Below are 25,262 nucleotides of genomic sequence, written 5' to 3'. Positions count from 1 at the left end.
AAGAGAGAGATATTCAGGAAAATAATGTATAAGATGGGTTATATTTATTTTGAGAAACAATCACTCAGCCAAAAAGAGAAAAGGTTATTACATTCACATCATATTGCTTGTCTGGGAATCTTTCTAGTGAGAAAATGAATGGAGCCATAAAATTAAAGAAAATATTGACAGGGTTTTCAGACACTAGGAAGTGGCAGCCCCTCTTTCCTTTCTTATGAAAAATCTCTTTCTGGGATCTCTGAAACCAAACAAATATCAAAGGGCTTTATTCTTCTTTCTAAAAGTTGTCTACATCCTGTTCTCTGAGATCCATGACGAATGCAAATTGGGAAAATGCTGTATTACCATGGAGAACGATTAAATAAAAATAGGACCACCATGAGACAGTTAGATTCCTTATTCCCTGATGTAGTGTGTCTTTTACAAATAAATTATGACATCTTCAGAAAGTTTTTATTGTGGAGTTTTAAATAAGGTTGTAATTTCATGTCTTGAAATAAATTTTGGCTTTTAAAGTAATAAAATTCATATGAAAGTAACTCTAGCTGATACTGAAGTTGTAGATGAAACTAACCACTTTCTCAACATTTTACTAGGCATTTTTGGCTCAAAAATCTGTTATGTTGGTAAAGAAATGACTATTTAAGCTTTAAGTAAACCATTGAATAATTTAAAAACTGGGGGAGAAACACCCAGCAAATTGTGTTTTTTAGTAATATTGATATCGCATTGCTTAGAAATTCTTATACACCCAAACCAACTAAAATTCATTGCCAACTTCCATATAATTCACAGAAACACATTGTTTTTCTTTTCTTTCTTTTGGGGGAGTGGGTGTTAAGTTTAAATAGTACATTAATGTATTAAAACTCTGTTTAAATGCATTTTTTAACTCTTTTCCTATTCTCTGTTTTTGAGTGCAAAGTGCATTGCATACATCATAAATTAATACTGAGAAACCCAAATTTACCCCAATAGGGTCTCTCAGTGACGACTTTATAAACTAGGCCCTTGTTTATTCTGTGTGTGGCCACTTTGGTTATTAGTAGGAGTTACACTGACTGCCTTTTTGCAGATTTATGAGACTTGGCAAAAACCTTGAGAAAACAGAGCCCTGCTTCTCTCAATAGAAAACATTATTAGATACTAAATAAACATTAATTTAGGTAAACTGGTACTACTCAGTCCAACAGGAATACAGTCTTAGTTAGATTTCATTGTGATGGGTGAAAGTATACAGGAGGGGAAATTGCTCTATAGAGATCGCAAAGAAGGGACATTTATTTAAGTGATAGCTAAGACTTTGTTCTTAGAACACCTTCATGCTCATTCATGAGGGCCGGTGCTCCTCTGTCCGGGAGGCATGCATCATGTCCTGCTCCCACTGGAGAAGGATCAGGAGAACACTCAGTCTTTTTAAAATTAGCTCAGAATCCCTGATAGTACAATGATTAATTTTCTCTGAATTCCAACAAAAGCTTTGGGAAATAGGCATCCTGTGCAGTTAGTTAATGCATGGTTTTCAAATAATAACTCTTGAAAACACTGAAGTTTATGAAGAGGTTAAAGCATTTTTAAAAGGATAACTTGAACCTATCTCTATCTCTTGTCAATAAGTTAATGTCATGAAAAAAAGGGATGATTTGTATGCTAGATTAAAAATGAGAGCAACACAACTAGGTACAGTATGTCACACTGAATTGGATCCTGAGTTGGACAAACCAATTGTAAAGAACAATTTGGGGACAATCGTGAAAAATTTAATATGGACTGGATATTAAATAAAATGAAAATTTTATTTAATATAATAAATAGAGGTAATTAACTTATAAATATACAAAATAGAATATTTGATATGATCTTGTGATAAGAAAATATATATGGAAGAATATGGAAAGGTAAGCAAGATTTTTTTTTTTTTTGCGGTACGTGGGCCTCTCACTGCCGTGGCCTCTCCCGCCGCGGAGCACAGGCTTCAGCCGCGCAGGCTCAGCGGCCATGGCTTACGGGCCCAGCCGCTCCGCGGCAAGTGGGATCCTCCCGGACCAGGGCACGAACCCGCATCGGCAGGCGGACTCTCAATCACTGCGCCACCAGGGAAGCCCGATAAGCAAGATTTTAACAGTGGTAATCTCCGAGTGGAGTGTAAATAGAAATATGATGTTTTTATTTTCTTCTTTTTGCTTGTCTGTGGTTTAACTGTGTAGAGTGCAAATATACTACTTCTGTAATAATTACAATCTATTATTAATAAAATAATTAACCAGCGGTAAAATTTACCTTGACATTTACACTAAAATATTGTGTATTGTGAAAGAATGTAAAGAACCCCTAGACTTCAGTCAGTGCATTGGGTTATGTCTTTGTTTTGTGGTGTAGAATCCCATACGTTGTTTTTTTGTTTTTGTTTTTTTTTTGTGGTACGCGGGCCTCTCACTGTTGTGGCCTCTCCCGTTGCGGAGCACAGGCTCCGGACGCGCAGGCTCAGCGGCCGTGGCTCACGGGGCCAGCCGCTCCGCGGCATGTGGGACCGGGGCACGAACCCGTGTCCCCTGCATCGGCAGGCGGACTCTCAATGACTGCGCCACCAGGGAAGCCCCCACAGGTTGTTTTAATGATACTAAATTTGTTTTTCTTGATAATAAACTAGTTGGTACAAAAACAACACTGGAACTTTGCTAAGAAATATCAAGTCTCTCTACAATAAGATTAAAGCAGATTTTTCTTCTTTTGAGAATTCTAAATGCATTTTGAAGTTTTCGGGTAACAAAACAGAGAATATTGCTCTAATAAAAGAGTTTTTCAAACTCCTTTCACTCCCATCACTTGTCATGTTATGCATTCATTCATTCAGCATGAGGGCATTCCCTCACAAAAACTTCTGGAAACTTGGATTAAGTAGATCTGGCTGTTAATAAGGACTCTGTGGTAATCAGAAACTGTTAATAATGTGTTCATGTCTTGCAAGTTGCAGACTATAGATTATGCAGCGTAAATGACATATGACAGAGTCAGGAAATAATAAATAAGAAGAACTCTAACAGGTAGGACCGAATTGTGTGTGCTGATGTTTGGAATAACATCATGATGAAGAATGTCTCAACTTTTTTCTTATAATGTAAGTGATGTTGTACACATTAGAACAGTAAGACACCTTAAAGACCATCTTCACTAATCCCTTCATTTAAAGATGAGGAAACCACAATTCACAAAGAATAATTTGCCAACAGTCACACTGAGATTTATTGGCAGAGCTGAAACCAGAACTTAAGTTATGTGATTTCTAATATTGTGCATTTTTACTCTGTCACATTAAAAAGTTTTCCCTATTTGAGGAAGGGGAGAAAATGCAGAAGTCTTATTTAATAAATTAATATGCATTATAGAAAATCATATTGAACTTAAAAATGAAAGCTTGATGTTAAGCTGATTTCTCTTAGATGACCAAATATCACCCTGTAAAATTTAAGAACAGTAATCTTAAACACATTGGTTCATTTCCATTGATTCTATGTGTTTATTTTAGCTCAATATATGATACATAGTATCATATAATATCATTCAATTTAATTAGTTCTTATGTTCAGAGAACATGTAACTATGGTAAGAATTACAAGTCCAAGGAGTCACATATTACTCATCTCAAGATTGACTGAATATGAGTAGGCTGCTTATATTTTTACTCTGATTTGGATTTCAGAAAGAAGCAATTCTGTTATGTTGTTCAAAAACTTGTTTTGAACTTCTCTTTTCAGTTTTCATATCAACTGAGATGTTAACAGTTTGTAACCACATCATGAAAAGACATTTGGACATTTTTACCATCATACCTGGTATATCTAGAGAGGAAGAATACCAGGTAAAAAGAGAGGTCAGAGGCTATTTCTTTACACTTCAAAAAGAAAATCATTCTCCTTCTAGTTGAGGTGGAGGAAACAAGACATTTTTCTAACCCTCTATGCCCAGTAAGTACAAGGCTCCAAACGAGAATTGTCATTGCTTTGAATGCAGTAACTGCTTAAAGAGTAGAAATGTGTTAAATGTTCACAGTAAGCATACTTAATGTCACTTAAGTAAGTTGTCCTATTTATTTATTTATTTATTTGCAGTACGCGGGCCTCTCACTGCTGTGGCCTCTCCCGCTGCGGAGCACAGGCTCCGGACACGTGGGCCCAGCGGCCATGGCTCATGGGCCCAGCCGTTCTGCGGCACGTGGGATCCTCCCGGACTGGGGCACGAACCCGTGTTCCCCGCGTTGGCAGGTGGACTCTCAACCACTGTGCCACCAGGGAAGCCCAAGTTACCCTATTTAGATGGCAGCTTCCCCATCCCACCTTTTAATCTTGTCCATTTTATTCCATAGCAGTTTCCACATTCTGACGTATTTTATTTCCTTTGTGTTTGGTTTCTGTTTCTTTTTCTAAATACAAACTGCTTGAAAAGATTCTTTTTTCTGTGTTCACTCAGTATGTGCAGTGCCTGGAAAGGTGCTTGACACTTTGACACTTAGAAGGTGCTCAGTAAATATTCTCTTGAATGAATAAATCAATTAATAGTCATCCACAGTTGTGGTTCAACTTTATCTTAAATCAGATAAAATAGAATATTTGTCTCCTTATGTTAACAAATATTATATTTTAGAAATGTTATCTCTTATAAGTCATCTTACAAATTTAATTTTACTAATAGATCAGTAAATATTTTTCATATATATACATTAGAAATTATAGGACACATTAATAGTAGCATGTAGTAATATTTTAACTGCTTAATAATTTCAGCATACACAGAGAGTTTAACTCTGTGGCTTTGACCTTTACCCTGGGAGGAAGAAAAGGTAGTGATTAAGTGTGTTTGTTGTTATTATTCTGTTGTGGGAATAATTGCTTATTCTGCAAAAGCACTATAAGTTACAGTGTTTACTGTCTTACTTTTTGATAAAGAAATAGAATGTGTGTCTTAGTCTAGCCACAAAAAGGGGATGATTCTGTAGCATTTCATGAATTCAAAGATGAGTATTTTTTCCTATTTTAACATCTGTGAAAATAGGATGGATCTTACAAACAATGGTATATCATAGTTTGGCAACATTTTTTTATTGGTGAGACCTAACATGAGGATGTACAGGATAATATATTAGCACCTTAGGTTAGATTAAATAAGGTATAATAAATAATATTAACTCACTTTCTTAGAAATGTTTTCACAATATACTTAAAAGCTTTATTCTTAAAAAACAGCATTCATCTACAGACTCTGTGAGAAATTTTGGCAGAAATATTGTCTTGTTACATTGATTACAGGTTGCTTTAAGCCTTAGATTTAAAGCGTTTGCTGAGGTAAAAATGATATTTTCATTGTTAAAAGCATATAAATAGATATCTGTTTGGATTACAGCTGATATTTTTATGTGTTGCCTAACTCTTAGTACCATTTACATCTAATAGTTAATTCTCAGATCTCACTTGTTGCCATATTTAACACAGTGGCTCTCTTGATCACTTCATCTTCCTCTAAGGATCACACGCGGATCCAGAGCCCCATGCACTTTGCTTTTCCTCCCCTCTCACTAGCAACTTCTTCCTAGTCTTAGTTACTGATTCTGCCTCATTTCCCTGACTTCTGAACATGGAACATGCCTGGGATCAGTGCATGCACCTGTTCTTTCCTCTGCCTGCACTGCCACCCTTGACGATCTCATCTCTTATAAATGCCATCTACATGCTGGAGACTATCAAAGGTGTACTTCTACCCCGACTGCTCCCCTCACCTTCTGACTTTAATTCGCTCTTGTCTTCTCAGTGTTGCCAGGTGGATGTCCAGTAGGCAAATTTAACGTATTCAACACCCAAATCTGGGTCTCCCAGCAAGCCTCCTCTTGAGTACCCTCTCTCACATTCTGTATCTAGTCTCTCAGTTAATGGTGTTAGCTCCGTTTTCAGGTCGCATGCAGAATCCGACCATCACTTTTTGCCACTCCATAGCTAAAATTCTGCGTGTTTCATTCACCGAATTTTAACCTTTTCCAGATCTTTGCTTCAGTTTAACTTTTCTTTGAGGCCTTCTGTAAGCATCCTCTTTAAAACTGCAAACCTCAGGGCTTCCCTGGTGGCGCAGTGGTTGAGAGTCCGCCTGCCAATGCAGGGGACAGGGGTTCGTGCCCTGGTCCGGGAAGATCCGACATGCCGCGGAGCGGCTGGGCCCGTGAGCCATGGCCGCTGAGCCTGCGCGTCCGGAGCCTTGTGCTCCGCAACGGGAGGGGCCGCAATAGTGAGAGGCCCGCGTACCGCAAAACAAACAAACAAACTGCAAACCTCAACCAGGGGCATTCTCCATTCTTCTCTTTTTCATATATTTTTTCTGTAGCCCTTGTCATGGCCTGTGTGATATGTATATTGACTACTCTGTCTCTCTGTACCCATCCATCCTTAATAGAATGTAAGCTCCATTGGGAGCAGGAACATATCTATTTGTTTCTATGTTTTATCCCCAACACCTGGAAGAGCGTCTGTCACATTGCAGATGCTCTATAAGTAATAACTGAATGAATTTAAAACTATCAGCATTACCACCATAGGAAATACTCCTTCATTCTGGCTCTCCTTCCCTCCCTTCCTCCCTCCCTCTCTCTCTCCCTTCCAGGAAAACATATCACTTGACCTATGTTTCATACCCATGACTCATAGAGCATATACTTTAGTTAGCTGTGCATCCACACTTAGGACAACTCTTTATAAAAAACGATTTTTGAATTCTCTTTGCTCATATTATAGTTCAGCAGTTTTTCCACAAGTATGAATTATTATATAGAAAATTATTGTATATTATGTTGAATACTTTTTAAAGTAATTTAATATGTTGTTTATACAAATCAATTAAATGACAATGGCTACAAAGTAGTTAATAATGTAAAAATATCCCCTTAAGAAAAAATATTTAAACCTAAATTTCCTTTCATTCTTGAAATTCTAAAGCTTCCAAAGAAATTCTGCACTTTCAGAGAAAGTGGAGATTTGCAATAACTATTCATTGTATAACAAAAAGCTTGTAAAATAGTTGCTCCTCTGAACTTAAGTAAATTTAATTAATGTTGAAATTTTTATACATATTTTTCATTGTCTAAGCCCTTCTTGATTTTCCTCTTCTTTATATTTCTCCAAATAAGCTATGGTGAAAACATTAATGTGTACAATGTTATTACTATATTGCTATTTATGATAATATCAGAATATTATTTACTTATAACAGTATAATTGATAAATATTGTGAACAAATATAATCCATTTTTAAAATATAATCCTGATCATTTTGCTATTGGTTTCTCAGATTGACAAAAATGATAAATCATGTTAGATATTATGTCTAACTTTTTAAGGAATGAAACTCCAATTACTTAGATTAATAATTTTCTTTCTCTTATTCATTTCACAATTGCTTAATGTCCTTTAACAGAAATATACCACATTTGAGCATATCATTTTCTGGTAACTAGATTTTCTAATAACTGACACTGCTGTATTACTAAATTCTATTGTTCATTTCATTTACAAGTTTATGTTGTGACATTTAATAATATCAAACAAATAAATATATTCCCTTGCCATAAATAAATTTATTACAAATTTCTCTAACATTCTTGTTTATATTTATGGTATGTTTCAACCAAAGCAGCCTAGCTATTTCAAGATGCCCCTTCATCTTCTTTTCTACAAATGTCCAACCATTTCATATGATTAGAGATTATGCTGACAATAGTAATTATACAAATGAATTGCTATATTTTAACTTTGCATCCTATAGTCTTTTTTTGCAAGAAAGACAAAAATATTTTCAAAATGCAAGTAGTATAGATATCTTGTTATATCAGTGTCATGTCTCTGTAGCTTTAAGTTTAAAGCATTTGGTGAAGTAAAATGTTTTCATTTTTTAAAATTTTAAAGAAAAGCAGTTAACTTGAATAGCAGTTTTTCGTATTTTATACATCTGTATTGAAACTTTTCATGGGGCTTTGTTCCTACCTGTCTTGGAATTCTGGAATGATTATGTCTGTGATACTCTTGGTTTTCCTTGAGTAAACTTGATTGTTTAAATCACTCTGAATCATTTTTGCGAAATCAAACTCAATACTATACTTAGTATGTTATGGATGTGGGGGTAAAATCTAAAAATAAAGGTTAGCACTCTTATTGCTAATATTATACTTAGAAAAGACCTTAAAGTTGCAATAGTTCCAGCTTTCGTGTTTTAAAGGAAAAGACAGTAAAACCTAGAGAGGTCTTGAACCGCTATAACAAAATGCTACCAACTGGGTAACTTATAAATAACAGAAATTTATTGCTCGCTGTTTTGGAGGCTTGAAGTCCAGGATCAAGGCGTCAGCATGGTTGTCTTCTGGTGAGAGCCTTCTTCCTGGTTCGTAGCTAGTGCCTTCTTGTGTCCTTACATGGCGGAAAGAGCTAGGGGGCCTCTCTGGAGCCTCTTTTTATAAGGCGCTAATCCCATTCATGATGGTTCATGCTCATGACTTAACCATCTATCAAAGGCTCCATCTATGAATGTCATCATCTTTGGACGTTAAGATTTCAACATATGAATTTTAGGTGGGTGGGGGGGCGGAAACATTCAGACCATAGCAAAGCCACATAAATTATGTGAGGCTAAAAAGCTTGTTGGTGGCAGAACCTGGCCTCAAATTAGTATCAGGAATCCATGATGATACTGCTTTCTTCCAAATGGTAGTCAAATATTTGTTTATATCATGATGTTTTCCATTAAAGACCAATCCATTATTACAAGATGTTGCTCAGTTATGGTTGCTGTTAAAAAGAATGAAAAATTCTAGGAGGCTGAAAATGAAGTATCTTGGTTTTGCCCTTTGTATGAGGACTGTGTTGATTACACTAAGTATAATTTAAAGTAATGGAGCCATTCAAAGAATGTGAGTGTTACCATATAGTTTGATATTAACTTCCCATATATCTCAGTGTTAAATGCTTTATACATCAGTTTACGTATTTACTCCATATTCTTTACATATTACATAGGTCTTCTAACCTGATATCATCTGTATAAATAAGTGAACGCGAAATGAAAATACTATAACTGCTGTGATATCCTATATTTTTAAGAACATGAGTATTGTTATCTCAGGTTAACTCATAAAATAACTCCATGATGTACTTTTCTTGTGCCTGAGCAGAGTTACACTGCATTTGTCGTGTTTACAGATACATTGTCTGTCAGCCATGAAATGAAATCATGTTTTAGTTGGCCCATTCTTTCTTTTATAACTTCTAATCAATTCCATGTTGATTATCATTATCAGACTTTTGATCCACCTTTGTTAACAGCTTATTAACTAGTACTTAAGAGGTAGCATTATGTTTCTTCATCTACACCTCAATATTTTCTTTTATTCATAAAGCATAACCTATCTACCTTTCTAATTCCTTACAATATTGGGTTGACCAAAAAGTTCGTTCAAGTTCTTGGTAAGATGTTATGGGAAAACCCGAATGAACTTTTTGGCCAACCTAATACTTAGGTTCTCTATCACAAATTTACATGCAATTTTCAGGTTATTAAAGAATCTCATTTATTTCTCTTAGAAAATTTATAGAACGTTGTATCGCCCAAATTCATTTAGAGTTTAATAAGTCAGAAGAACAGATTTTTTTTTTTATGTTTTCCCTTTATTTGTTCATTTCTTACCTATCTAAAAAACATTTACTAGACTTCTCCTTTGAGCCTAGTCAGCTTCTATGGGCTATTTAAGGGAGATTTAAAAGAATATACGTTTTCTGTGTTTAATCACCTTCCAATATTTTTGGAGAGACAGGAGGCGTGTACAGTTCAGGCAATATACAAGATAATTTGACTGTAAGTTAGTGTGGTAGAAAAAAAATGTGATCGTGATAAGAGTGAATATTTTGACTTGGAATTTATCCATAAATGCTTTTTGGATGTGATTGGATCTGGGAGAGCAGGATATCATGCACGGGGAGAAGGAAATGAATATGATTTGGATGGCATGTGTTAGTTGACCATCTTGACTGGAACAGGGAGTACACATTGAGGAATATAGAGAGAAAGTAATTTATGTGAGGAAGGAACTGACATACCAAGCAAGGGAGTTTATATTTTAATTAGAGATGGCATTATGAAAGCAAACACTTTATGAAAACAAACAAATCTGGAAACATCAGGCACTCCCAAGATTGTAGTCTACAGCTGGAGTCCAGAATACCAATTGTACTAACCCAGGCATATAGTAACAGCCCCTCAAGGCTTCCTTAGTGACCTTGAAAATGGAGTAAAAAAATTAATACTAGACATAAAGAAACATGTATATTACTAAATGACATGACTGACACCGATGACAGCCTTGTTTAGTAGTTAAAGAATAGATACTGCCTTTTCTTCCCAGGCGTATGTTACTTCTCTATTTGATAGAGAAATAAGAATAGATCTGAAAGCAGGCTTTCTGATAACTGACTCTGCACTAGATATGATCCCATAACACTGATCCTTTAGAAAGCAAGATTGAAGTAAGCTGAAAAAATTAACCTCTTTTAAGAAATAGGTTTATGTATGTTGCCTATTAATTATTTTCAAAATATTTATGTGCACTTTTCTAGAACTACATAATATCCCTGTTAGGTTGATGACATATTAACATACTAAATTTACATAAAAGAACTCTAACACTCTGAGTGGTTAATTAAATTCCTGAAGATAAGATGTCCTGTAGGAGGCAAAGCCAGGACTTCCATCAGGCCTTAGGGCTTTATTGCTCTTTCCGCTACAACATGATTCTTCCCTGTTCATATTTCTCTGTGTCCTTTATAAAATAATCGCTGGAGAAGTTGACATATATTAAAAAGTCAGATTTTAATAGTAGAAGTTATATGACAGAAATCTACACATAGCAAAATATCAAAAATGTTTCCCCCAGTTGAAAATCTTCTCCCAGTTGATGCACATTCATTTTTAGCAACAATAAGGCATACTTTATCTTCCAATGGTAATTATTTTCATCCTTTTTACAGATTTGAAGTTAAAAACATGATTATAGACAGTTGTATAATTTAATTGCTTTAAACCTTATCATAAAATACCATTTATAGAATATAATATTTTTTCTTAAAATATATGAATTTACAAATTTTCCCTAGGTGGGTGGATGATATATGTGCCTGTTTCAAATGGTTCAAATGCAATATTTGAAAAATCAAATTTGCGTGCCTACTTTACACTGATGCTTATCACAGTCACTGGCAGTCATCCCTTTTTGAGTGAGTAAGTAAAATAGTACTTATTCACTTAAACTTAAAATAGTTAAGTTACATAGTAACGTTCAAAAAGAGAACTCTTTATTAGAGTAATGCAATACAAGAATTTTATTGAACAGTGCCTGAAAAACTGATTTTTTTCAAGTGCCAAGGATAGGAGGATATCTTTTTCTCTCATCATTTTATAATCAAGAATTTTTTTCCTGTTCTTTGACATTCCAAAAGATGCATGCATGCACTATTACAATTGAACTTCACATTCTTTCTTGGCCCAGACAGCAATAACCTTTACATTTCTACTTTTCTCTAAGTGACTTGCATATTTTACTGCTTAGACACTGCTCTCCTACCCTGTTTGAATCTGGGTATGTATTTACTTAGGAAAACATTTGTGCTGTGAATGGTTTAGCACTATTGTGGTTGTAAAGACAGGATGAGTATTTAAATATCTGCTTAATTTCTGCTAAGTTCAATGTTGTGCTTTGTCTTCTAGATAAAAGTCAACAATTAACAGAAGGAGACAAAGGGGAAGTATAAAGGTGATAGTAAAGAAAGAATCACATTAAAATATTTTCTTATTATAAAACTTTCTCCACTGAGACCAACGGGGATATAGGGAGAGTGAAACTTAACAAAATTTCCCAAATTACTGATGGGCATTCGCTCGGTTCCCAATAGGTACCAACAGGATTCGTTGGCAGACGACACCCAGTTGGGGGAACGGAACTATCTTAATCTGTATTAAGGAATAATCATCATAATGGCTAATGTTTATTTTACACTTACTATGTGGAGAGGGAATTTAATGTGTACTATTTCAAATCAAATAACATATCAAAGTTGCCTTTTTTCCTAAATTTTGAAGAAATTCTTGTCTAGAAAATGGTAAAACTAGAACTCATGCCCAAGCCCACCTGACTCCAGATTTCAAAGTTTTTACGATTTCATGGCCCCTCTACATACAGGGGTTTTCTGCAACATTCTCAAGTGAGGTGAGAAAAATGTGATTCTGAAAACTCTTGGAAAAAGATACCTAGAAATACCAAGAATGTTCCTGACCCACTCAGTCATTCCTCCTATTTTCTGTGGATATGAATCTTTGTAGCAGACATGGGGTCATTCTATTTTGATCCAAATTTTCCCTATGTTTCTGGTAGTCTTAAGGCTACACAGGCTTTTAAAGTCTTCATGATAGCACACAGAGGTGACACATGGAGATTTTTGGCTGCTTCATCACCATACATCATATAAGTGGGCTGGTGAAGGAAAAAGGAAGAGATCGACTGCTTCTTTCATTTATTTAACACATATATGCTCATCTCCTACTCCATGCCAGACACTGTGCTAGACTTTGGGGATACAGTGGTGAATGTGATTCATGTCTTCGCTTTCATGTGGTTTAAAAGAAGTACATGTGTCTGCAGATGGAGATTACACTTGTTCTGGAAGGTACAAATGCAAATCTTATGAGATGTAGGGAATGGCCTAAATATTATTTGGAAACATTTTTTAAACTGTGATTTTACCATACTATAACAATTTACTCTTTTGAATACTTTGAAAAAGTACAGCAGTTATAATTTAAAGCTACAGTTCTTTATGTGTATAAACTCTTTTGGCTCTTACAATATCCAAATAAGCTTTCAGAAGTAACTTTAGGTTGGCTTACCCTCAAAACTGTTTCTAACTATTAATCTCAGTTCCAAGAGTTTTGTCAAACACATTTAGTAACCCCAAATTGAATATTCTAATATAAAAAGCATTTATTTTTCACTTGGCCTTTATTATTATTTTCTAACAATTTCCATGTCCAATAAAGCAAGTGTGTTCTTTTGGTTAGGATTTCATTTTGGCAGCTCATGTTGCCAGTGCTCAACAAACTGGAAGTACAGAGAAAATAATGTATTATTATTCCTGCAGCATGGGATCTTATCTTATCTACTTGTGCATGGAAAAAAACTTACATTGTGGGATGAAAGTTGGGAACTTTAATGCCAAATTACACAAACACGTTTGCTAGCATGAAAGGAGAACATGGGAGTTTCCAGGTTTCCTTTTAAGTTTCATATCCACTTAATATCTTTGGAAAAATAGTTGCTATCATAGTTCATGGAAAAATGGCGGAACTTTAACATTTTTTGAGAGCTACCTATATGCCACACAAGGTCGTAAGTGCTTTCCATGCATTATCTCATTTTATTCTTGTAACAACCATATTTAATAAGAACCAACAATCCTGTTTTACAGATGAGGAAACTGGACTTAGAGAAATTAAGTGAATTCTTTCAGGATGTAAAGCTGATAAGCAGCAAAATGGGGATTACAACCCAAACCATCACAGAGCCAGGGCCTAAGCCCTTAAGGCTGTGTTACCCCTGGGAGATTCAAGAATTTTATAATAGTTGCTATAACACATGGTAAAAATAAATGAGGTTAATTATTGAGGATTTTGAGAGATTACCTAAAGTGAATTCTGTATTTTAAAATCCAGACCACAGTGCTAGTTTCACTTATGAGTTAACTTCAGAGGTTATATCGTAGGAGGTGATATGATATTTTCCCTAAGAGAGAAATATGTAAAAAATAAAAATGAGCACACATCTGTAGCTGTGCGCTCAACTCAGGAATCTCCTGCTTATTCTAATCGAGGCAGAAAGATTTGGGATGGTCATTTTTTTTTTATCTCTTTACTTATTTATTTATTTACAGTCAGCAGTCTTTTATATGTGTACAAGGTGCTCTGCCACTAATTTCTGTGAGATCTCAGGGAATCACTGTGCTTGGTTGCTTAAGCTTAAAAATGAATGGGTTGCAATTGAGGAACATTCTATAAAGTAAGGAATCAGTACAATTAAAAAATATCAGCATCGTGAAGGACAAAGAAACTGAGGAACTGTCCCCAATTAAAGAAGGTTTAAGAAACAAGGAGACAAAAGGTGTGATCCTGGATTGGATCCTAAACCAGTAAAAAGACATTAGTAGATCAATTGGCAAAATTTAAATAAGGTCTATAAATCAGTTGACAGTATTATATCACATTTAATTTTCTGGGATGGTCATTTAAATCCACTTTTTCAGATACAGCTGGTAAGGATGGGATTAAACACAGCCCAGAAACTGATATTAAATTTACACAATGTTATATGTCAATTATATCTCAATAAAAAAGAAAAAGAAAAAAGAAACTGATACTGGTAGCTAGGGAACTAGATAAGGATGGCAAGGAGGGTGGAAGGGAAAATTGGATAGCCAAATATTCAGCACACGACTTTAACAGAACAATCATCCAAAAAAAAAAAAAGCAAAATATATTTACATCAGAAAGACAAGAAAGATGTTTAGAAGTAACAAGCTACCTGATATAGAAGTTGAAATTTCTGGTACCTTATCAGTCTCACTTCATAAGACAGCAGCCCAATCCTTTCTTCACACAGCCATATGTCTCATGCCCTGGGCAATTGCAAGTTACTTTTAAAATACAAATGTGTTAGTCTAGGACCTACTCTCTTATATGTATTAAGAGAATGTACGTAAAAGGGATGAATTCACCTTTACCCATGAGCTTGTTAACAAGGTCCACACTATGCTTCCATATTGCATATCTGGTATAACTAATAGTGTTTCTGAAAGAAAGCGTTATAGTCATACTCGAAAATATGATATCTTCATATGAAGGTATATATAAAGTTTAAAACCTGTGTTAATTATAAAACAATACTCTATCATTTTATAATAATGCTATTTGGTCTATATATTATTTTTAGTTTGATTAGTGTCTGATCCACATGAATTGAAATATGCATTTTTGAAGACAGTAAAGCTTATGTTATACAAACATTAAATGCTTATGCAAATATGTATTTGAATAATAATTGAATATGGAAGGATTTTTTTTTTTTTTTTGCGGTACGCGGGCCTCTCACTGTTGTGGCCTCTCCCTTTGCGGAGCACAGGCTCCGGACGCGCAGGCTCAGCGGCCATGGCTCACGGGCCCAGCCGCTCAGCGGCATCTGGGATCTTCCCGGACCGGGGCACAAACCCGTATCCCCTGCATCAGCAGGCGGACTCTCCACCACTGTGCCGCCAGGGAAGCCCTGGAAGGAATTTTTTAATATATGCTTTTAATATTCCATCTCAGGGCTAGTAGATATATGAAGATGTTCTAACATGCACGATAGCTCTTTGAATATGTGAGAGAGACAACCTCAAATCTGGTATGCTGTAAATACAGCAATTTTGTAAGCTGTTGTAAATAATACTTGGCATGTTTGCAGATCTGAAATGGTTTAAATGTAATTGATTTTTTAACTTACCAAAACCTAATTCAGTATTAACATAAGATCTAATTTTGTTCTGCTTTCAGTCAGGAGATATTTCTTTCCTATTTTCTGGGTTATTATAGTCAATAAACTAAAAATTATTTTTGAGCTCCTGCTATATATCAATGTTTTGCTGTGTTATGATAATCATAGGATGTTAATAATGAAGTTAGATCAACCACACTTTGTAAGCTGTTATGAATTTCAAAATATACTTTATAATAAAATAACAATTTTAAGGTTAGTAAAAAAATGTAAAAAATTGATCTTGGATAAAATATAACTTTTTAAACATGACTATTTTTTCATGCAAGAAAATTCTTTTAATTAACTATTTAATACTTTACATATGTCAAAGAATGTCAGCAACTTATAAAATATAAAGTACGTAAACTTCTTAAGTAGCATCATAACTAGAAAGGGTAACTTGTTTAAAGAAAGTGAAACGTAAAGAACACTGATAAGAGTTTGTGAAAGATCTTTTCACGCATTTTAAAAATAAAGGTGGGGGTAGGAATGGAAAACAGTACACTGAATTAAATAGGATAGATGGATAGGATAGATGCAAAAAAATTCAAATGTGTATGGAATGTATTACGATCCAATATAAAGGATATATTGAATTGTAGCATATGTCATTACTATATTTTGAGTACACCATTGAGTATAGTATATCCTTCAATTCTACATAGCCCGCAAGGTTATTTAAAATTCCCTGTTTTCCCCTTTGAAGCTAGTATCCTTTCTGGAAAAGACACCAAAAGAAGCCTGATCCTTTTAATCTTTTAAAACAAGTGAAAGTATTAAAGCCAAGCATTATACATATTCACCAGTGTGTATTCTATTTTGAATCTGTTTCTTATATGAAGTTATTTGATTGGATATTTAGTTATTTTCTCTTTCTTAAAGAACTACATCATTTAATTTATTTTTTCATTGAAGTATAGTTGATTTACAATGTTGTGTTAATTACTGCTGTATAGCAAAGTGATTCAGTTATACATATATGTACATTTTAAAAAATATTCTTTTCCATTATGATTTATCATAGGATATTGAATATAATTCTCTGTGCTATACAGTAGGACCTTGTTGTTTATCCATTCTATATATAATAGCTTACATCTGCTGACCCCAACCTCCCACTCCATCCCTCCCAAATCCCCTCCCCCTTGGCAACCACCAGTCTATTCTCTATGTCTGTGATTCTGTTTCTGTTTCATAGATAGATTCATTGGTGTCATATTTTAGATTCCACATATAAATGATATAATATGGTATTTATCTTTCTATTTCTGACTTACTTCACTTAGTATGATAATCTCTAGTTGCATCCATGTTGCTGCAAATGGCATTATTTCGTTCTTTGTTTATGGCTGAGTAGTATTCCATGGTATATATATACCACATATTCTTTATCCGTTCATCTGTTGATGGACGTTTAGGTTGTTTCCATGTCTTGGCTGTTGTGAATAGTGCTGCTATGAACATAGGGGCACATGTATCTTTTAGAATTACAGTTCTGTCCAGTTATATGCCCAGGAATGAGATTGTTGGATCATATGGTAATTCTATTTTTAGTTCTGTGAGGAACCTCCATACTGTTTTCCATAGTAGCTGCACCAACTTACATTCCCACCAACAGTGTAGGAGGGTTCCCTTTTCTTCACAGCCTCTCCAGCATTTATTATTTGTAGACTTTTTAATGATGGCCATTCTGACTGGTGTGAGGTGATACCTCATTGTGGTTTAGTACATCATTTAATTTGAATGAGTAGCACTGGAAGCACTCCAGATACAATTGTATCTTATCCTTCATGACAAAATTCAGACCATCACTGATTGTCCCCGCTTAAGCCATAGAAATGGAGTTTGTTTATTTACTTGCATGGTCATTTGTTTGTTTTGGTGGTAACCTGTGATTATTTTCTTCATTTATCTTCATACTTTTGGAAATCATATAATAGTTCCCTGAGAACTCTTTATTTTACAGCCCTTATAAACTCTAGGCATATGTTCAGGTCATTATTAAATGTCTTTAAAACCATAATTTGCTTTTGTACTTAAAAAGAATCTTAATAGAAAATTAAATCAAATGTAGTAATTTAAAAATGGCTGATATACATTGATCACTTACTATGTATTGGGCATGGTGTAGTGCTTTACATCATGGTATATAATCCTTACAACAAATGAGTTAAATACTGGTATAATCTACTATTTCAGATACGATGCGATATTTCAGATGCGATAAGTGAGACATTTCAGATGCGATAAGTGAGACACAGTGAAGTTAAGTAACTTTCCCATCAATAAACAGGAGGCCAGCGGCAGACCTGGGCTTTGTGCCTGCGTGCTCAAGCACCATGCCACTCTACTTCTGACATGTCCTGGAGGAGTTATGGAAGGTATAACTGGGCATGTTTAGAAGTATAGGCAGAAGAAATTGAACAATGCAATCATATAAGTGTACAAAAATGAAAATTATAATATTAGTTTATGTATAATAGTTACAACTTTATTTTCAAATTATTTTTAGTGTTTTAATAGCAGAACTAAACCAAATGTGAGAGTATTGACTGGGTCATAGTCTTGAGAACTTTTGAATTTCTGGTAATAGCTGGTAGATCATCTGTGACAAAATTCAGAGTTCTATTACAGATAACTGTCTTCAGAGACCCAGCCCTTTTCTGGGCTAGCAGCCCCTACAAAGAGCACGTGCAAACTTATGTTGTAATATTTGCCTAAGAAAGACACAATAGCCATCAGTTGTTGAATTCAACTTGCTAAAGATAAATTTTAAAATATTAATGACTTTCACATTTAATTACATTAAAATTATTTTATTTATTTATCTATCTATTTACTTACCTATTTAATTTATTTATAGCAGAGTAGGGTCGATTATCATGAAATTCAAATCTGATGTGAAGACTGAGTTTCTAAATTCTGCATATGACACTTAGGTCCCTTCACATGCTGCCTATTTTTATTCCCAGATAGTTTTATGTTTATGAAGTGAATTATTTAAACTCTTCTTGCTATGCATGTGGAATCCTTACATTGCTAGAAACGTTTATTTCCCTTAGGCATTTCATTAAATAGTGAAGAAAGAAATAAATTGTGTTCATGTGTTTAGCACATCCTTTTGCTTTTTAAAAAAGTCATTTAACTTATCATAAGTGTTTTGGTCTCAGAAGTACCTGCATTCCTGGAGAATTTATGGGAATATGAGGTTCAGGGTCACATTTTTTCTGCTCTGTGCTGTTTTTCAGATTAAGAAGTTTGCTTTTAGATACTGGAGTAGCTGGCAATTCGATTGGATTTCTTGGTCTGTTTATTTAAAAGTGTTAGGAGTTTTAAAGAGAATCCTTATAATTGTTCTATATCACATGCCTTAAAAACGTAATTTAATTAGTTCATTATTATTTACTAGTTTCCAATAGTTACAACCTTTAGATCCTAAATTAAATATAGTGTGAACCCATGTTATAATTTAGTTTTGCTATAGGAACTTACTTTACTATTTCCTATACATAAGTAGTTTTATACAATAGGTTGATATCATTTTTACAGCTTGGCAGCTAATAACCTCTGTATATTGTTTTTGAGGATATGATGAATCTCTTGTCTCACAGTCCTGTAAAGTATCCACTAAGCAATAAAAAAAAACTTTGTTTCCTTCTTGTAGCATAACTAATCTTTTCAATAAATATTTTTAATTGGAAAATATAACATACATGTGAAAATTGTAAAAAACAGCACCACCACACAGGTCAGGAAATAAAAAGAAATTCTTAACTGTACATGTTTGTCTGTCATTCCTATGCTGGTGCTGTGCTCTTCTCTTTGTGTGTCTTTGCACTGCTCCGTCCTTGTAAGCGCTGCTGAAGTAAAAGCACCATGAGAATATTTTTAAGTGTAATAAGATACCTATGTTGCTTTGAAAGACAAGCTACATGAGGTGCACAATTATTTCTGCTGATACAGAGACCATGGGGCCAATAAATTAATTTGTATATAGAAAATTTGTGTATTCCATCATTGAAGAGTCAATTTTTTAAAAGATGTAAATCCATTTATTGCCCACATAGCAGAAATAGTAGATCAGTACTGTAAAGTCTGGGAAAATTTTTATTGGGCATATAACTCAATGTCTAAATTAATAGCTAAATGTGTGCTTTAGGAAAGAAAGTTAAAGCTTTTGGATATTTACCAGAACATGATCTGTTTTGATGCTAATGATATTCCTAAAAGATAAAAGGAATAAAATAGAGAAACTTCTCAATAACAGACACATGGTTAACTCTTTTTATTTCAAGAAAATATGATTGTTCTGCCTTCTTAATTACAGTAATTCCTACTCTGCTTTATTCAATATTTCATTTACTTAAAAATCTCTTTTTAAACTGCCGAGGGCACGTATCAGAATATTTGAGGTGTAGGATGTTAAGTTTTAAAAAACAATCAGTTTAAATAATATACATTTATATTTTGAATACAAAAGGCAGACATTAAAATTTGACAAGATATCCTATAATTCTCAAAATGTATGTCAGAATTCCAAAGCGTGAGGGATAAGATTATCTTGGTCATGAAAAGATGCGTGGATCAAAATGCTCTCTAAAAAATGAGAATTTGGAAAGAAAAATCTTAAACCTTTGAATTGTGGATTATTCAAATTTAAAGAGAAACAAACTATGATTATGCTGTTGTTGCTTTCTCTGACCCAACAAATTGATAACCATTAGTGATCTGCTTTGAGTAGCCAATTAATATGAGATATAGGCAAAAGAAGATGGCTAGCAAAGTCATTTATAGTCATGTCTTACTAATTTTTTCTAACTGTGTTATTTGAGCAGTTTGGGCGTCAGAGGCACTTGATTTCTTTAGGACTTCTTTACAATGTAAGCATGGTTTTGCTGTTACTGTCATGTTCAGGAAAAAAATGTAACCCACGATATTAAATCTAACATGTTACACATGTATGTTCTGAAATCTCATTATTCTATTATTTTTTATTGAGCTGGATTCATTAGAGGTAAGATCGTGGAGAATTTGATCTGGCTCTAAGTACAAGGCTATAAGTCTTCCAAACTCAAGTAACATGTAACACTGGTGCTTTGGTGAGCAGGGATTTATACAACAATATACTTTCAGTGTATTTTAGAAATACAAACATTGTGTTTAAACCACTGCAAAATAAAAATGGAATTACTGTAATTTATTCTTACTGACATAGAGTTTAGCATGTAAGTCTCTTTTTTCATGATCTCTGAAAAATCAGATGGTCTGACAGACTCCTGTGGAATATATCAATTGATGAAGAATTTGTGACATCTGAAGGCAATGAAGTCTATTAATGGACAGTTAAAATTCGTCAACCAAAAGTTCCTACCCTATAAATTCCATCCATTGGTAATAATACTGTACACTTGAGCAGTGATTGCATACTGTCGATGGTACTAAAGTAGTAGAATATCATGTATATTAGAAAACACAGAAAGAGAAATTGGAAAAGGATGACATAAAATAAATGTAAATGACAATTTTAGCGTTCCAAGCACCCGTCCAGTGAGCCTTCATTCATCTCACTTGCATTCTGCTTTGATGTCACTGCACTTGATCAATGGAATGTAAGATATCTCTCTGCAAACATAAAGTTTCTCCTTGTTTGCCTATGTTGTCTCTTTGTTGTTCAAGTTTATTCTATAATTTCTGTTTGGTTCTTTGTCGCTATGTTCCATTTCCCTGCCAGGAAGTAATGTTACTAAATTGATCAGTCTATGTACTCTATAGGAAAACCATCTGATCAAACAATAACTCAAAAATATGAGTTACAGTTAGGCTAAAGTGAGTTTATACTGGTAGTACCTTTAATTTGGGGATGGTCATAGCTCTTTGTGTCTCATGAGTAAGATAAAAAATTCTCAAGTGACCTCATGTGCACCACCACAAAGGTATGAAGGACAAGTAACTCTTTATAAATTAAGAAATCAAGGATTCTTTTTCTCCCTTCTCCAACGTACACACACACACACACGCACACACACACAAGCACACACATACCTGAGAAATGATCCTATGTCTAAGTTCAATGTTTTCAGGTGTGAAGACTTATCATGTATTTTCTTTTCCTATGCATATGGTCTATTTTTTCACTATAATTATACGTTCTTGCAACAAATAGATATAAATAAGAGAAATCAATGAAGTTCACATGTAAAATTTTCTATTCCTTGCTCCTCAAATAATATTTTTGACAATTTACCATCTATCTAATAAGTTCTGGACTCTTTGTATTCCCTTGGGAAATGGCACAAGGCCTTCTTGAGTGTGAGATTATACATTTGGAGCTCTGATTTAGTGGAACAGTGTGTAAAAATCTCTCATAATCACAACACTCCCCATTGGCTCCACATCTGAAGATCCCCAAGGGTGCTGTTTGTCCCAGTGAACATGTGGAACAGATTATGTGCAGTTAATTGGCTCCAGGTCGAGCTTGTTACAGACAGTAGCATGCAGTATAACCTATGCAATTCACCAAATCCACCCACTTTAGGTTAAATCACACCTACTTCTCTCTATAATTCCTCCCAGATGCGGGACACACACACGTGTAGGTACAAAAAACACACAGATACACACACTGACATGCACTGGAAGATAGCAAAATATCAACAGATTATTGGAGACGTTGTTGGCAATACATTTAACCCATAAATTATCTCAATTAAAAGATTAACTATTGAATTCAAAGGATTGTTGGGAGGAAAAACAAAGAATTAGGAGAAAAATATATAAAGTTTAAAAAAAAGTTCCAGGAGTTTCAGAATTTTTGTTTTATTTTGTCCCTCACCCTCAACAAATGGTTCAGCACGTGTGGGCACTTATCGGAATGTCATACTAGCAAGGAAAGCAGTGCTTTGATTTTTAAGTTATTTAACAATATTAATGAGTTAGGTAACAAGGAACAGTGTGACTACTGTTCATTGGAAACCAAAACATCAATCTCCTTAACTTATAGTGTTGGACCACAGGGCATGTCTTAGCGATTAATGACCAGTTGGAGGAGTAGATATCTCAATACATAGCTAAGGGCCATTAACCTCAACTGGTCATTAATTCACAGGAAATGTCCTGTACTGAGGTCATTATTGCTAATAAAATGAACACACGGAAAGTTTCCTCTCTTTCGTGTGTGTACATAAACATACATTCACATTACATGCATTGTTACATGTCATAAAAAAAAGTAGTATTACATATGTCCAGAAGCTCAGAAAAACTAAACCTAATGAGAAATTTAATATACTTAATCTCTATATTCAACTAACCTTTCACTCTTTTTGGAGGGTATGGGTAGGTGGAAGGATACATGTTTGTGTGGCAAAGCTGTGGAGCTGCTGTGATCTTCTGCTAACATGTGGACATAGGGAAAAGTAAAAGAAACAGGCAAGTGGGATTAGAGAAGCACTGATGAATATGGATGAAACCAGCACATGTGATCTACGACCAAAGGCAGTGTGGAATAACAGCATCGTTTGAGTCCTAATATTGTATATTAGCTACCAGAACAGGCATGAGGCACATTTAAGCATTAGGCTGAATCCCTTTTTGGTTTCCTCTCTCTTTCACTCCACTGGATTATGCTACATTGTCTCACCCTTCGCAGGCCTATCATGCTTCCAGCTTTTCAGAAACCCTTAACTAGGTATCATTGTTACCTGGAAATGTCTCTTTTTGCTTTTTATTCTCCTTTCTCTGTCCTCTATGAAACTATCCTTGTCTTACTTAAACCTATATGATACTCCTTTGAGCTGCCTTCCATAGCATCTTATAAATATCTCGATTTTAGCAATTATTTCATGATACTTTATTTGTGTATAATCAACTGCTCCTTTCAAATAAGAATCTTATCTTTCTTCTCACTTTAATAAATCATTGGAGATGAGTTATGGTGTTAATGACCATAAGTGTATGTGTATTATATATTCTTAAATGCATATTCTTATTTGCAAAAAAACAGTAAGTATTTAAGGAGAATCTGTAACTCAAAGAATGCATCTGTGTTTTACTGGTGTAAATGTAAAATTGAAAAGTTGCAAACATGCATTTCTTAAGACAGTGAGTAAATGAAAACTCACATAACTTAAAACTAATCCTGATAAATTTTTCTGTAGACCAGTTAAGTGACTCTGTTTTTTGCCAATAGCATATGCGTTTTCCTACTAGTTTTGAAATAATACAACTCTTTATTTTTTAAGAGTTTGTTTTAAATGTTATTTACAGAAGGGCTTTATTAGTGTTTTATTTTAAAATATATATTACTGAAATTTTTAAAACTAGAATTTTCATTAAGGACTGCTAATAGTGTAGATCTTTTTGGTCAGACAGACATTCCTGTTTTCCCTTAAATTATGTCATTAGGTGAACTCATCAAGAAATGTCAAGTAAATGTGAATAAAATATGTTATATGTGGCAAATGTGAATAAAATGTTATATGTGACACATTCACATATGTCAAGTAAATGTGAATAAAATATGTTATGTGTGACCTACGATATTCTTAAATGAGTATCTAAATGAACTTGACTCTTTTCATTTGTAGTAATCTTCTAAATCAAATAACTAAATTACACACAAAGACAGAATAGTTTGGTACTTCCTACGGGTAATTAAAGTAACAGAAAATATACTTTATTAAGCCTTCATATTCAACGTTTCATGAAGAAACAACATACAATTTGTAGTCTATTCTTAGAATGTTTGTCTTGTATAAAAAATTAATACATCCCTATATTTTATTTTATTTCACATTCCCAGATTGATCTTAACTTCTGAGATTTAAGGTAAGTTTAAGGAACCTTGATTCAAAGTCATTGAGGCATTTTAGTAAAGACTTGATCTACCATAAGAAAAATACTCTTATTTAGACATTCTCTTAAAACTAAGCCATACAGACATATTTATTTTGATATTAAATAATTACAAAAATACTAAAGTATAATACTTTTTTATTATGGCTAAAGCTGTTACCAAGAAATTATTGGCACTTGAAGCAGGTACCACATCTGGAATCCTCCCACGAAGTACGCATAGCAAATCCTTTCTGTGGGCTATTTATTAGAAGATGTCGAGGAGAAAGAAGAGAAGTTGAAGACTGCATCAAGAATTGAAGTTCACTTGATTCTGCCATAATGAAAAGCACCTGAAGACTTAGGGGCTAAGGAGGCTGATTCTAGCTGAAGTCCAGAACAAATGTTTTAATCCATCTCTTATTTGCAGCATGACCTTGAGAGAATTATCAAACCCTGTACCTCAGTTTCCTCATCTGTAAAATGAGGAAAATAATTACCTATCTTTCTTGACCGTCATTAGCATTGATTAAAAAATAAATGGAGGCATATTAAAATTTTTAAGAGTTTATTTGAGCAAAAATCAGTTTGAATTGCGCGGCACCAAACTGGAAGTGGTTAGGAGCACCCCACTGATAGGATATTAGGGCGAAGACTTAGGAAACAAAGAAAGGAAATTATTTTATTGGCTATAGCTTAAAGCCTAGTTAACTGGTTGTTCTTAGAGTTCTGAGTTCATAGCTTTGAGGCATTTACAGGCTTAGATTTTGTTTGATTAGGTGGGCTACCATGG

The 25,262-nt window shown here is 34.3% G+C and overlaps 1 protein-coding gene across 1 annotated transcript in view; it reads left to right on the top strand.

Annotated features, from left to right (window-relative positions):
- Positions 1-25,262, top strand: part of SEMA3D (semaphorin 3D) — a 177,083-nt gene that overhangs the window by 17,869 nt on the left and 133,952 nt on the right. The window lies entirely within an intron of this gene.

This window comes from Leucopleurus acutus (genome assembly GCF_964270905.1).
Source record: "Leucopleurus acutus genome assembly, chromosome: 9".
Classification (NCBI taxonomy): Eukaryota; Metazoa; Chordata; class Mammalia; order Artiodactyla; family Delphinidae; genus Leucopleurus; species Leucopleurus acutus.
Note: the sequence above shows the minus strand (reverse complement) of the source record. Positions and strands in the feature narration are given on the sequence as shown.